Here is a 15,899-nt window from a genome sequence, read left to right as displayed (position 1 = left end):
CTTTTGGTTATCACTATTGTTATTATTTACAATTATTACTGTATTTTACTTTAATTTCAATTATTAAACTGTTATCTCAACACAAACCTTTAACTTTGATGCTTCTCCTCATGCCATTGGGGAATGCATCTGAGTGTGTCTTCTAGGAGGCTTTTGGCTTCTCTGTCGCACTGCAGCATATTTTTCCTGTGTCAGTCTATGGGGGTATCAGGACAGACAGCTGTTTTACAGTGCATGGAATCACAGCTTGGGAGAAAGGCTCTGGCTCTGCTTTAGTGTGTGAAAAGCCACTACACAGATGACTAGCTGCTGTTTTTCTGTTGCTGTTTGTTACTGTGGATTATACTTCAACTCTGAATGTCTCTTTGCACTTAATGTCCAAATTGTTATTTTTAATTTTCAAAAGACTAGATTAAAATAACTGATGATCCCAGCACTTTTTAATTTGTCATGACTGTTTACAGTCCTTTTTTATTTTCTGAGAAAATGTGTGTACACACATCACATGGTTTTTTTGAAACAAAAAGTTTTTCTCAATTCAGATCTTGCATAGATTTAATCCACTCTTCAATAATAAATTAGCTGTTGATTATTGCCCTGCACAATTGCAACAGCCTCATTAGTTTCACTATGTAGCTTACAGTAGTTTCATGCCAAATTAAAAGTACAGGTCAAAGGACTAATGTGAGATCAACCTATAGAAATTTGAAGCTCACCTGGATCCAGCAATTTATAAACATACATTGCCATTTCATACACTATCCAAAAGCAAAAATTCACAGTGGATATAATTTGAAGTGTTGTTCTGTCATAGCAATTTGGCTACGGCTGATATGTACATTATTATTAAAATGAGAAAGTTGCATTTTATTATTTGCATGCTATTTAAATATTGAATGCTTATCTAGGGTTACTGTGGTCATGGGTAATGTTAAACAATTAAAACAATTAATGTTTTTAAAAATATTACTTACTGGACAATGAGCCTGTTTTGAAGGATACCAAAAACAAGGAACTCTTTTCATTATGTGGAATACATTATTGGCCATGTTCAGTGTCTAGTTTTGGATGGGATAATACAAAAGGGCACTCTCACTGTGGTCATATTTTGATGAAAGAAGATGGGTCCTTCCTATGCCCAGAACATGTTAAATGCAGCATCAGGTGCTGATGAGTGTTCCTCTGGAGAACAAAGAGGGTGATGAGGAATGGAGAGGCTCTGAGCAGGTTAAAATATCTAGGCCGGTTTAGCCTAGTGAAGACTTCCAGAGGACATTATTCACCTTTACAGGTTAAAAAAATATAAATTAAGTAGGTGGCCACTTGTGATTCCTGTTGAGGACTCCTTTCACACAAGTCATGCCGTGGGGAGGTGGAGGGAGAAGGCATGAGCAGAAGTGCTAAGCCCCATCTTTTCTCTCCTTTGCATGAGAGCATTCTCTGCTTGTCAGCACCACAACTTCTTCCTGGCTTGTAAACATGATACATGGAATAAGGGAGATGAGAAGCAGCTTCCTGGAGAGAGGAGCTACTGGAAAGCTGAAATTCCCAGAGTCTTTTCTGCTAAATGATCACCTGGGCGAACACCAAGGAGGCAGGACATCTGCTCATGAAAAAGAAAAATATTATCTGGAAAACGTATGGGGACTGATGAGAAATAGAATAAGGTTTCTAGTAAGCTGAGAAATAAGTTTTCTGAACACTTTGTTGTTATTACAGTTTTATGTTGAACTAGTTTAAGGAGGATTTTCAGAGAAGTTATGAAAATGATTAAAAGATTTGACTACAGGGAACTGGTTTAAATTGACCTATTGTTCTTTCCAAGATGTCAACCTCTTTCTAAACACATTTTCTTTTGATAATTGAAAACTTTCAGTTTTCAAAATTATACATTAATTAATGTAACTTCCCAAGACTTTTTTGCATAGATGTTTTCAGATTTCTTCTCAGGTTTATAAGCCTTTATCTTCTTTTCTCTGACTGTCTCTTTTCCTCTCTCATTTATATGAAGAGCTTTCTCTAGCATGCATGTACCTACATCAAAAGAAGCTGTTTTCCCAGTGGCTGCCTACTACTGGAAAGCTCTCTACAGATGTGAAAGGCTTAAGGACATTCAAATTATTAGATAATTGAAATGAACCTATTTTATGTTATCAATACTTTTAATACAATGGCATTTTTTTTCTGTTTGCAAACAATAACAGGTTTTTAAGAGATTCACAAGATCTCTCTGTGGTTGAATGTCTCAGAATGCATTCCCTTCCTATGATTTTGGTTCACTTAAATTATTTTATTACCATTTCAAATCCACATATAAATAATCTGCTTCACCAAACAACTGAAATTGGAGAACACCATGGAGTAATTTAGATTTTAATTTGGTCAGATATATGCAGACAATAGACCTGCCTTACCATCAAAGAGCATTAATGGAAACAAAGGCAAATTTGCATCAACCTCATGATGAATAAATTGTAAACATTAGTTGCAAAGTATTTAATTGTCAGGTTCATAATAGAAGGTTTTAATGGACACTACGTTTTTGAAGCTGTGTGAAATAGAAAGTACTTACCAGAGGTAATAACTAGTTTAATTTCCTTCCATAAGTATAGCCATTCTTTGCAAATTATTGTGCTTAGGAGCCGTGAAGCAAGACCATTGAGAAGAAGTCTTACTTCAGTTTGGAAAGCATGTATATGAAAATGTAATTCTGTCCCGGTGTGACCCCAAATCACTGAGATTAACAAGGATTCCTCATTGACTTTGGTTGCATTGGTGGTCTTCGATAATGTATGTACTGTTTAAATATATTAAAGGTATAGCACAGTCTTAAAAAGTGGTAATAATGCTCATCACCATCACTGTAAAATAGTAAAGTACCGAAATAAAGCAGCTTAAGAGTCCATAAAAATATCTAAGCATCCAACATTTCAATAATGTTATCATATTCATACACATAATCAGTCCTCTTCTACAGCAATGCAGGATGAGTTTCCACAGTGTTGTAAGACTGAAAGATAATTTTCCCTTGCTGAAGGGTATGATTCCATAGGTGTTAAGAACTTTAGACCGAGTTACGCAATTTTACTTGAGGCCATTATTCATAGAATCATTAAGGCTGGAAAAGACTTCTAACATGATCAAGTCCAAACAGTTTTTTCCAATGCTGCAAAGTCCACCATTAAGCCTAAGTGCCCCATCTGCATGTTGTCTGAAAACTCCCAGGGATTGTTACTCTACCACTTCCTTCAGCAGCCTGTTCCAATGCTTGACCACCCTCTCAATGAAGAAATTTTACTTCATATCTAATCTAAACCTCCCCTGGCACAATTTGAAGCCTCTTCCTCTTATCCTGTCACTCGTTACCTGGGACAAGAGGCTGATCTCCACCTGGCTACGACTGCCTTTCAAGTAATTGCCAAGAGCAAAAAGGTTTCCCATAAACCTCCTTTTCTCCAGGATAAACAAACCTGGCTACCTCAGCCACTCCTCATCAGGCTTGTGCTTCAACCCCTCCACCAGCTTCATTGCCCTTCTCTGGATGTGCTCCAGCCCCTCAATGTCCTTGTAGTGAGGAGCCCAAAACTGAACACAGGATTTGAGGTGCAACCTCACCAGTGCTGAAAACAGCAGGACGACCACTACTCTAGTCCTGTATATCTCTGATATACAGCACCCATCTGGCTTTACTATTATAAGTAAAAAAATAAATTAAAAAAAAATGCATTGTAAAAGGCCTCTTCCATAGAAATCTAGAAGTATCAAGATATTTATAGTGTAATGAGAAGGGCAAATAACACCTGGGAACAGACACATGAGGTTGTGTTCTGGTGGAGAGAGTTTAGTAAAAAAGAATTTGGACGTTTCTAAATATGATATTGTAATGAGCAAAAGGCTTGGTTAATTCATTTGTATACAAAATTTCCTTTCTCAAGTGTTAGATAACTAGTTTAACTGTCTCAGCATCTAGACTACATGAAATATCAGAGTACTGGATTTAACAGCTTTGATGATTTGCTTCTATGTTCCAGGAAAATGATATTTGTAATTGAAAGGAGACATGAACCTTCACTGTCAGAATTCAGACAAAAATGGCAACTTCAGGTAAGATTAGAAAACAAAAAAAAAATCTGTCAGGTGCTAAAAGAATGGGGCAATCCTTAATAGGAAGGGAAAGACTGAAGGAAGAAACCCTGGAGGTTAATTTAAGCTAAGTCACACTGCTGCCACTCTGCCATGTGCTTAAAATGCCCACCACATCTCTCCTGTTTCATTCTGCCCTCGGGACCTCCTCTTTCTGGGCAAGGGTACAAGGTACAGATATCAATTTCTGTGCCTGCAGGTTAGAATTGCCTAGATCAGGACTTCTCTCATTTTTAATAATGCCCAAAGAAACAGAAACCCAGAGATACCGTGGTAAGGAATTCAATGTAAGGACATAGATAAGAGAAAGCTTCAGGAAATAATATGTCAATGTGGAGATGAACTAAAAATAGCCCATAGACCTCTAAACATCCTTCACTCATCACACTTTTCCATATCTCATTCAGCTGAGTGCTAGAATATTTCTAACACTGTAAATGATTTGAGAAGCTGAGCTGGTAAATTTGTTGTTGATAAGCAGCTTGAATATTCAGAAGCAAGAGGCCAGAGAGAACAAAACTTCATGTTCAACAGAACAGACTAGTTGTAATGCAGCAGAAGGACTAGCGCTAGTGAGAGCTATCTTCACAATGAATTTCTAATTCCTTTAGTGCTATTAATGAACTGTTCACCAGTCCTGAGAACAGAATATTCCATTCCATTAGAATATTAAAAAATTATGCAAATTAGATATGGAGACCTAATTAGAGTGCAAGAATTGCATGGTTCAAGGAAAAGTTCACACATGCATCTGTAATTACACAACAGCCCTTCTTCCTAACAGACTAAACCAACTCCATTTCATCATAATAAGTATTATAATTAAAACAGCTTTTCAAACTAATAATACAAGAAAAAAATATAATAAAAAATGTAAAGTCCAAACATCCACAGGATTTGTTTAAAGATCTGGGAAGCATGCAAAATAGTAAGAGAATAATTTTGATACAGATAGTTTAATAACCTATTATTTTTGGCAACAGAATGTTAATGACAAGTCCAAAATATACAATATCAAGAAAGATCCATACTTGCAAAGTTCCTGTCAGGATTACACCCTGAAATTAAATTATTCCACATTATCTTTCTTTTTTTTTTTTTTTTTTTTTTCTTTCAAAGCTGGTACTGTTGACTAGCACACAATTACTTATAAGTTAGAGGGTGTTTTGTTGAACTGTTTTTTTTCAGAGAGAAAAATGTCCTCTGATAAAAAAAAATTGAAGAAAAAAATATGAAGAAAGTACTTATAAATGTCCTTCATGCTGGTACATGCTGCAGAAGAAAACTGAGAAAGTAGTTAAAAGTCCAAGTTATATACATGTTACCAGAGAATTTATTTGTGGTTGTTTTTGTTTGTTTCTTTGTTTTGTTTTATTTTACAATAAAACTTGTTCCAGCTTCCTGGGAGATTTTGCTGCAAATCTAACAAGTTTAGGCTGTCTGTATAACACAAAGAGAAAACCTTTAGGAAAAACATGTCATTAGGCTTCAAGATAAAGCATGGTGCTAATAACACCAAGGTTGTGTTTTCAATCCCTGTATGGGCAATTCACTGACGACTTGGATTCAATGATCATTGTGGGGCCCTTCTAACTCAGAATATTCTGTGATTCTGTAAATACTGTGCCCAACACATCATCTTCTTGATACTTTACTACCTCTGAGATATCTTTCACAGTAGTGAGCAATTACTGAAATTATAATTCTGCAATTATTCCTATGTCTAGGATTATGCATATGGTTTAAAAGTGGAAAATGGACTATTTTCTTCCCCTGACACACATTTTGTTGTGTTCGTATTGAAGATATGTATAACTGAATTATATTTGTTATGAGGAGATGTAAGAAACTTGCACCCCAAACTACTTATGGACTGATGAGGCCAAATAATTCTATACCTAATTTAGTTTCTTTTTCTCTAAGCTGTTTATCATGGGGACTGAATCTTAATGTTATATATTGCATTCCTTTCCATTTTATTCCCCTTTTAAACAAATTTGTACTTTGAACTTCCAAGAAACTGCTAGTTTTGTAATGAGACGCATCCATCTGCTCTAGTTGTCTGCCATCACATCTTCACAGCACGTAAATAAGAAAACCTAATCAATTTTTTCTTATAATATTCATGCTATTTGGATACTGTATAATGATAATTTCTCCTTCTAAAATGACAGCGAACTGGAGGATTAGGATAGCAGATGACAGCATTTATTTCTGTAATTTACTGGTGCCATGAGTAATGTTTGAGACCATGCCATTTCCCTAACACTTCTGACATAAAAAGTCATTTTTGCTGCAAGAGTGTTATAAAATTTGGCATAATGGAGTTTGTTTTTTTCCAAGAGCTATTAACTCCCCAGCTACCAGATTTGGAGGAAGGAGAAAAGAAGACTATTACGTTTTGCACAGAGCTTATTTATATCTCAGCTACCAAAATATAGCTGCAAAATACCATTTGGAATATTTTCAAAGAAAATATTTGACAATAAATATAGTTAATTTCAATGGAAAATAAAAATACATGTAAATGTTTCTAAGAAATCCCTATTTCTATATACACTAATGTACCAATGCCCATTTAAAGAAGTGTTCATCCAGGGCTCTTCCTGAAAATTCAACAGAGATGTATGACTGGCTTTGAAGAATTTAATCTATGCTTTTGTTAGAGCTTTCTGTACTTTTTATCTGTATAAGTGAAAGTGTTAGGTGCAAGTAATTTAGACTGCTTCCTCAACGTCAAGGATATATGGAATAATTTTAGAGGAAGTTATACTTTTGCAGAAAAAAGTGGTCTATGTTCACTTGCTCTGTTTCTCAGGTAGTGATTCTTGGTTACTACTAATGAACTTTTAATCCAATTTAACCTATTAACATTAATGGAATTTCCTGTTATTTGACTTCATAAGCTTCTTAAAGTTCATTGTTGTTTGCATATTTTTCATTATATTTATGTAAATAAAGGGCCAAAGATATTTTTAGATGAAGCATCTGAAGACCCAGGAGCTATGTGTAATGCATATGATAGAGACATGTCATCTAGAGACATGGTTTCTGTTTCTGAAGTAATGGCAAACCAGTGTTTTCTGGACTCAGATTAATTTTGTCTCTATTTACATCCTCCACAAAACATGGTCTGCAGGATAAATTTCTCAAAACAACTTGTTTCTCTGTGTCTAATCTTTTCTGTTCATACATGAAATTAGGATAGCATGGCTTTCTTTCTTCTACTCTCCAGCTATTTTGCCATAGCAGGTCAAGGGGACAGTTTCACAATTTAAATCTTGTAGCAACTTCTATGTTTATTTGTGCTTAACACCTTCATCTCTAGCTTTCATAAACCTATGTTAGTGAAATTAATCTTCAAATTTTCTTGTATGAGAGGAGCGTTTTCAGTTGCCTCCTCAACTCAATTGTTTTCATTCTCAACTCAAAATATTTCTTTTCTGGATTTGTCATCTTTGGCTTTTTACCTTTTAATTTAGTTTTCCTGTATAACTCTTATCAAGAAGTCTGAAATCTCACACATCTCTCATCTTTCCTCATCTTTATCCACAGTTCTGTTCTGTCTCGATTTCTCCTTCCCACATTCTAATATTTTGTCTTTAGCAGATGGATGTTAGAGATGAAAACTTCTTAATTAAAAAGAAATTTTATTTAAAAGTCCCATCCTAAAGTGCATCCTTTGACTTTTAAAGTTCTTAAATGATCATTTGATTGTATCACATACATTTGCTGTTTTGTTTTTTTTATCTTGTTTCTTCATTCATGGTCACCAGTCTTCTCATACACAAGCAGCATTGCCAACATATTTCTCAGGTGTACCTTCCTAAATGGAGAGGGATTTTTTCCCTTAAGAATCAAAGCACACTTCACTATTCTCTTCAATTACTTACTGTTACAACTTATCCAGACCCATAGTCTGTGTGAGATATGTGCAGAAAATAAAGGTAAATCACAGTTCATTTTAGCCCCACTGGAAAGGTACTTGTCAAATATAGCAGAAACTTTTCCTAGTCTGTTCAAACATAGGAATATATTATAAAATGGTGAATAGAGCAAAGGAAAAAAAAAATGAGTGAGAAGTTATTATTTCCTTTGTATTCTGAGTTGATGTTTGCAGTCATTTTCTTCAAATCTTTCTGTAGGACTGTAACCTAAAGTCTGGCATGAGGAGGGAGTAATACTTTGGACTATCTTGTTTTCATGCTTTTTACATGGGATGTGCAGTTGTTTAGTAAGCAGCTTAGTCATGAATCATGTTCCAAAAATCTTTTCAGAAGAAATCCTTTAAAACCCTATGGCTGTCCTCTGGAAACAGGTAGGAGGGTTTCCAATATCTCTCCAGTTTGGAAGCCGTCTAACTGTTCCCAGATGATTATATGCCATTGTCAGATCTGCACATTTAGCCTCACAGCTCCTGGAATTGTGGAGGCCATCTCTATCCACATGGATGACAAGAAGGTGTTCAGGAGCAGTCAGCATGGATTCACGAAAGGTAAATCATGCTTAACCAACTTGCTTGCCTTCTGTGATTTAACAGCTACCTGGATGGAGGACGGGGGGAGCAGTGGATATTGTCTGCCTTGATTTCTTCAAGTCTTTCAAGCCTGTCTCACTACATACTCATAAGAAAATTCAGGAGTTGGGGACTGGAAGCGTGGATAATGAGGTTCATTGAGAACTGGTTGAATGGGAGAGCCCAGAAGGTCTTTATCAATGGCACAGGGTCTAGCTGGAGGCCTGTGATGTTCCCAAGGTTCAATACTGGGCTGAGTATTGTTTAACTTATTCATCAATGACTTGATGAAGGGGCAGATGCCTCCCAGCAAGTTCCAAGCTGTCCATGAGTCAGCAGTGCTCTTGTGGCTAAGAAGGCCAGTGCCTGTAGTGCATTAGGAAGGACTAGCAGTTTGAGGAATGTGATCCTTCCCCTCTACTTTATCATACATTTGTGGTATGGCACATCTGGAGTGCTGTGTCCAGTTCTGGACTCAGTGCAAGAGAGAAATGGAGCTCCTGGAGTGGGTCCAGTGGAAGATGACAAAGGTGATGAGGGCACTGGATCATCTGCCTTACAAGAAAAGGCTGATGGAGCTGTGCCTGTTCAACCTCAAGAAGAGACAAGTGAGAGGCAACCTCAGTGTCTGAAGGACAGGTGTCAAGAGGATGGAGCCAGGCTCTTTTTGGCGAGGCTAACAGGACAAATGGGCAGAAGGTAATGCACAGGAAATTTCAACTAAATATGAGGAAGAACTTCCTTACTGTTTGGGTGACTGAGCACTGGAACAGATTGCCACAGCATTTCCCTCACCAGAGATATTCAAGAACTGTCTGGACAGAATCCTATGCTGTGTACTCTAGGATGACTCCTGCTAGAGGAGGAAGGTTGGACCAGGTGATCTGCTGTGGCCCCTTCCCTAACACATTCTGTAATTCTGTGATTCTGTTTGTGTACATATGTGTGTTTTCAGTGGGACAAAGTGAGAAAGCATATGTGTGCATATGGATATGGGAGAAGTGATAAAGCAAGTAATTTCTTAAATATAACCTAATTCTTGTAGGGCTGTTTTCTGCCCTGGAAAGTGCCAGCAACCACTCAGATTAATGTCAAATTTTCACTTCTGTCCCACTCTTTTTGGTCATTGAGATGAAAAGAACTCTATGGAAAGCAAAACAGAATAAATCTGTACAGGATATTTTAGCATGCTGAGCAGCTGCTACTTAAAATACAAAGCAGAACTTCTTTTGGGAGAGTACCCAGTGATAGTTTTCCAGAAGCACAAGCAATATGTTTACTAATCTCTTCTGGCTAGCAGCAGTGTTTCATTTCCATAAGCCTGGAGGCCAGTAGTCCTGTGAGAACCTACAGTTGCAGAAATTCAAGTGTAATAATTTTGATTTCAAATGACACAGTAATCCCTCAGCTTTTATACAGTTCCAGCTCTACCAGGAATACAAAAGAAGTGACATCATCAGTACCTACAAGATATTTTTAGCTTGTGCTAGAATCTAATACTGTTAAGAGGCTAAAATAAGAAGCCAAGTTCTAAATTCTTCAGAGTTGCAGTCATGAAGCAATTATATCTGCAGTGTCCCATTATCTTATGCTGTATTTCCATGAAATTTCAGAGGGCATTTGTTTATCTGGCAGTTTTTTGAACATCTACTGACTATAAAAAGTACAAGCACCAGGAAAAAACTCAAAATGCATTAATGGCAGGATTTTTCATCTCCTTTTATCTTTTTCTGATAGTTTTTTTTACAAGTGTCATTTGAATTGATTTGATTTAGACTGCTACATTTCTGTGAACACAAATACAAAATGCATAGATATGTGTTACATATATTCATAAGTTCACACACACACTTTCCCCAAAACACTAAGATATGAATATTATTTCTGACATTGCACTGGGTGCTTGTGACAATAGAACAGTGTGGGCTGTAGGTTCTAGCTATGAGATTTCTGTTGATTTTTTTGGTCTTTATTAACCTCCTCCTACATGCCTCCTCCTGGATTTTTATCCTAAGCTTTTGTGGGGTTTATTTTTTTTCCCCTAACAGTCTTGTTACATTATCTTTTTCACCTTACGTGCATCTGCTTTTAAGTTCCTGCCCTTCAGACAGATACAATGCAGAAGAGAGAGGTATTATTATGATGACTAATTACCATGAGTGTTCATTAATATTTCTTGGATCTAACAGTTTCTTTGTGCTATCATTTAGTATAAAAAGTGACACATTTTTTTCTTGTACTCTTGTTGATTAAGAAAATCATGATTTTAGTCTCACTTAGAGGTTATGGAATATTTTGCTGTTATTTTACCTACAGGTCTTTCAGGTTGGATTTTTTGAGAGCTTCGTCTTTTCTTCATGTTTTATAGATAATCTAGGACTGGTGGAAATGAGTTATGGTGAAATATGATGATAGCAACCATATAGTGTCCAGCTGTTCAATTAAATGTCCTACTAAAGAATGGAACACCTATTAAAAATTTGGTTTAACTTGAAAAGTATATGTCTGAAGCTATTGGACTGGGAAATGTGTTTGGAGGTCTTACTGTGTTGTCCTTCCAAGCACAGTATGTCATTTGACTTTCAGCCTAGTGTTGCAGGTAGTTCATTAGTGCTGGGCATTAAATAAATGTAAAATCAGTGAAGAGTGGATTTTAATGACGTGAGACTATGAAAGTTTGCTTTAGGTGGGGAGCTTGTTGCCATTAACTTTAATCTCAGGTCAGGGCTTGTGTGGGATTAAAGAATGCAATTGCATGTGTCAAAACAGCTTCCCCATAAGATAAACCACCACAACAGAATTTCAGATAAGCACAAACAGCACAGCAGGAAGGATTTAACTCCAGACCTAACAAAAGTGAAGGTTTGGAATGAGCACACCAGAAAAATTGAACTCTGCAGACTGGGGGAAAGAATACCACTGCTTACACCCATGCCAACCTAAGCTGTGGGAACTTCGGTGACCACCCTGTGAATATCCAGGACCTGGCCTGTATAAAAGTGGTACCTCCAGAAGAACAACTTGGGAACTGCCACCCCAGAGAAGACCAGAAGAAAGACCAACAGGACACTGCAGGAATCCACATGGTGGCGATACCTTTTGCTTAACCCCTGTCACTCATGCATTCTCTTTCTCCCTCTCCACAGCCCATTCCTATTTCTTCCTATCTCTCTATGTCACATTTACCGTTAAATAAATCTGTACTATTGATTTCAGCATATGGTCTCATTTGCACCTTAATTTAGGCAGAGTCACCTATTATAATGGGATCTTAACAAGAAGTTAAGAACTGCTGCCAGCCCTTGTGTGTATATGAGGTATTGCAATCCAGGACTCACAGGCTAGTATCTTTAGTACAGGCTAAATTCACTTAGCAGAACTTAATACAAATATGTTTGTAATAAATAAAAATCCATGAAATTAGATTCATTGTTCAGCCTGCAGATTATGCAAAGTCAGCTTCTTGACCTTAAAAGGAACAGCCAGTTGCTATCTCCCAGAGCAAACCAGCATATTAAAAATTTTAAAATAAGTATTCAATCAACCACACCAGTGCTGCTGAGGAAGGCCGCTTAAGTGCAAGCAAACCATGACTGATGAAGTTCCTTGATCTGCTGAAAGACACATGCTAATAAAGGAACATGGATAACATATAATTATTTGCTCATTTTTTTGTATTCAGGTACATATATAATTAAGGGAAAAATTGCAGATCCTTTTCTGACAGAATTGTACATAATACAATACATAATGACATACATAATGCAATACCATTCAGCAGTACAACCCACATTCGTAACAGTACAACCAGTTATATATATTGACTTGAAAAGCATAATCCTGCTTAGCATTTCGGCTCTTAGTCATTTCTGTCATTCTTGACACCTTTATAAATTAATCTCATCATCTTTCACAAAGTTTAATTAAACTGGTCTGTACATAGTCTGGTTTCAGAATATAGCAAATTTCTGCATTAAAACTTTATTTCTCTGAATTGAGTTAACATTAGTTCCCATCAGAAATGTGACAGCCTTGAAATATAAACTTCAGGTAACTCGGGATGTTGAATTTGGATTTTGAACACACATGAAAATGTTCAAACAGTAAACAAAACAATTCAAACAGTAAACAAACGGTACAGATAGAAATGACATTTTGTTTTATGCAGATAAGCTGTTCAATATATAAATTCTTATATTCATAGAATCATGGGACCACAGAATGGCTAGGGTTAGAAGGAAACTTAAAAATCATCTAGCTCTAACTTCTCTTCCATGGATATTATATAACAGCTTTTATTTTTCAAAATGATTACCACTGATATATCTTCAGAAAACCATGAGTTCAGCCCTGTTAAGATCCCATTATAATAGGTGACTCTGCCTAAATTAAGGTGCAAATGAGACCATATGCTGAAATCAATAGTACAGATTTATTTAACGGTAAATGTGACATAGAGAGATAGGAAGAAATAGGAATGGGCTGTGGAGAGGGAGAAAGAGAATGCATGAGTGACAGGGGTTAAGCAAAAGATATCGCCACCATGTGGATTCCTGCAGTGTCCTGTTGGTCTTTCTTTACCCTGGTCTTCTCTGGGGTGGCAGTTCCCAAGTTGTTCTTCTGGAGGTACCACTTTTATACAGGCCAGGTCCTGGATATTCACAGGGTGGTCACCGAAGTTCCCACAGCTTAGGTTGGCATGGGTGTAAGCAGTGGTATTCTTTCCCCCAGTCTGCAGAGTTCAATTTTTCTGGTGGGCTCATTCCAAACCTTCACTTTTGTTAGGTCTGGAGTTAAATCCTTCCTGCTGTGCTGTTTGTGCTTATCTGAAATTCTGTTGTGGTGGTTTATCTTATGGGGAAGCTGTTTTGACACATGCAACTTTATTCTTTAAGTCCTCACAGCTTTATCCAGCATTTTAGTGCTGATTTGCAAAATTAGCAGTTAAGATTTATAATAGAAGTGCTTCATGCAAAGATGTACAGAAAAGAAACCCTGGGCACTCTGCAGAAGTTTTTAATTTATCCTACAAAGACCAAAACTGTGCTATGCACTTGTGTGCCATCTGTTTAATCTCATCTATTTGCTAACACCAAACATAAATACAAATGCAGCTTTATGGAATGCTCTATAACACTGTAGCTTGAGGGAGTGCTTGGACTTCCTGCTGGAACTACAGTAGAGATGATATTATAGGTAAAAATTCTCATGCTTGAAACAGCACAATGAATGAGCAGAAAGTGCAAGCTATGACCATGCCAATACTATTGATATTCTTATTATTATCAGCTCCATAACTAGGTATAATATTTGCACAGAATGACTTTAAATCAGAGGTGGGGTGAGAATGTGAATAAGAAACATTATTTTCTTCCATTCCTCTGTAAGTATGAGCATGGAAAATAGTATGAGTTACCAAAATACCTTATGGCAAAGCTATAAGTCTCTATTTTGAGCAAAGTGTTTTAATAATAAGACTAGATTTTCACTCTGACCCTAGAGAGAAAATTTTCAATACTGCTTTGCTGATGCCCTAAATATTTCAGTCTCCATGAAAATTACATTTTTGGAACACACTCTAGAAAATATATTTTTAAAAATATGTGTTTTCTGAGGGTGATAAACACTTGCATAATTTAGTATACAGTTAGAAGAGCATTCCAAAATAAGAAATGGAAAACATGAGGCAATGGAGCTATACAAACCGGTAGGAACCAAGCAATGAGTTCCGCTTCCTGATTATGAAAGCTGGCTTAGTGGTGAGTCGTCACTGAAGAGTATCTACAAGCAGCACCATGGCAAGCAGACTAATGATGATTCTCCCAGTTACATTTAGTTACGAAGGAACAGGATTCTTCGCTGGTCTGTGGCTTGTGTAGTAATTTCAAAGCCATTCAATGCAAATATATTTTTCCAGTAGTATTACAGTAAGATAGGTAAATGGCTTAGCATAGGTGTGAAGGACTACTCGTGCTGAAAGGAAGGGTAATGAAACTCATATCCACAGTATCCTTGAGCTGAGGGGAAAGAACAGCTCAGCATGCAGAAGAGGCTTTCATTGGTCCTGGGAACCTCTGCAGAGAGGAGCTCCAGTAATGCAAACCAGACCAGCTCAGAAGCTGTCCTCCCCTGTGCCCGCTGTCTCTGCATGCAAGCAAACACCAGAGGAACTGGAGATATCAGGGTGCAAGAGAAATTGAAATTACACATCATATTCTGGTTTCTGTGGGACTTGTTTTTAAGCAAGAAGCAATTTCAAAAAACTGTACAGAGATCTAGAGATCTAGAACATAATGGCTTCCTACAGGCATGGTGAAAACCACGCACTGAGTAGAAGACATAGATGGGAGAGCTGAAAATACCCAGCAGAAAGGCTGCAATGTTAGTGCTCATTCGGGCCATCCCAACAAATTACAGCTGCTCTTCAGCCAGATATGCAAAACCTCATGGGCTGGTCAGCATGCTTGTGTGCTGGCATCACCTCTCACTGAGCTGCAAGGCCAGGCACACTCAGGGAAGAGAATTGCTGCTGCAGTAGTTAGAGGGTGTGTGTCTAAGAGGAAACAACAAACACTGAAGAAGACTGATGTGAAGTTACTGAGGATGCAGATTACAGAACTGCCATGTAACATAGCGTGTAGGATGGAAATCCATAAGAAAACGGGCGTCATTAATCCCCTGTTCACAATACAAGATATTTTCTGTTTGACCAAACAACTCTCTAATCAATAAACATTTTGTTCTATTATAAACAGAACACAGAGGATTCATTTGGGTAAAGCTTACTCAGAAGCTGATTTCTAGAGGTAAAGTTTGACTGTATGTGTTTAAACATTATTTCCTTTTGTTTTCTCTGCTGATAAGTATTTTTCTGAAATATGTTTAGGAAAAATATTTAAAACCAAAACCAGAATCTTTATGATATCTCAGATATACCATAAACTGTTAATTGGAACTGTAAACATGCCATTTTTAACATCCAAGTATTTTATATATTTTTAAAATTAATGTGAAAACCAACTTGCAGGTAGTCAGAAATCTGAAAAGTCACAAATGATCTTTACAATTTGGTGAAGGTGTACTTCAGAAGAGAAGACAACTTCCTTGAGCAAAATTAGTGATAGTTTCCTAAGTTACTATTTTCACACTTTCGTGTATTTTACTTTAATAGTTCTGATTTTGATAAATACTCAGTTTGACTTTATTTGAAGGCAAATAAGAATTTTTCTTACTGACAAAT

At 36.8% G+C, this 15,899-nt stretch overlaps 1 long non-coding RNA gene across 1 annotated transcript in view; it reads left to right on the top strand.

Annotated features, from left to right (window-relative positions):
- LOC147653481 (uncharacterized) overlaps positions 1 to 15,899 on the top strand; it is a 100,195-nt gene that overhangs the window by 39,366 nt on the left and 44,930 nt on the right. Inside the window, exon 2 of the long non-coding RNA XR_015286249.1 lies at positions 4,032 to 4,104. This is a non-coding gene — a long non-coding RNA (uncharacterized LOC147653481). The remainder of the gene's footprint in view (positions 1 to 4,031; positions 4,105 to 15,899) is intronic.

Source organism: Cyanistes caeruleus, chromosome 4, assembly GCF_971803275.1.
Source record: "Cyanistes caeruleus chromosome 4, bCyaCae1.hap1.1, whole genome shotgun sequence".
Taxonomy (NCBI): domain Eukaryota; kingdom Metazoa; phylum Chordata; class Aves; order Passeriformes; family Paridae; genus Cyanistes; species Cyanistes caeruleus.
This window is presented reverse-complemented; position numbering and strand designations above follow the sequence as displayed.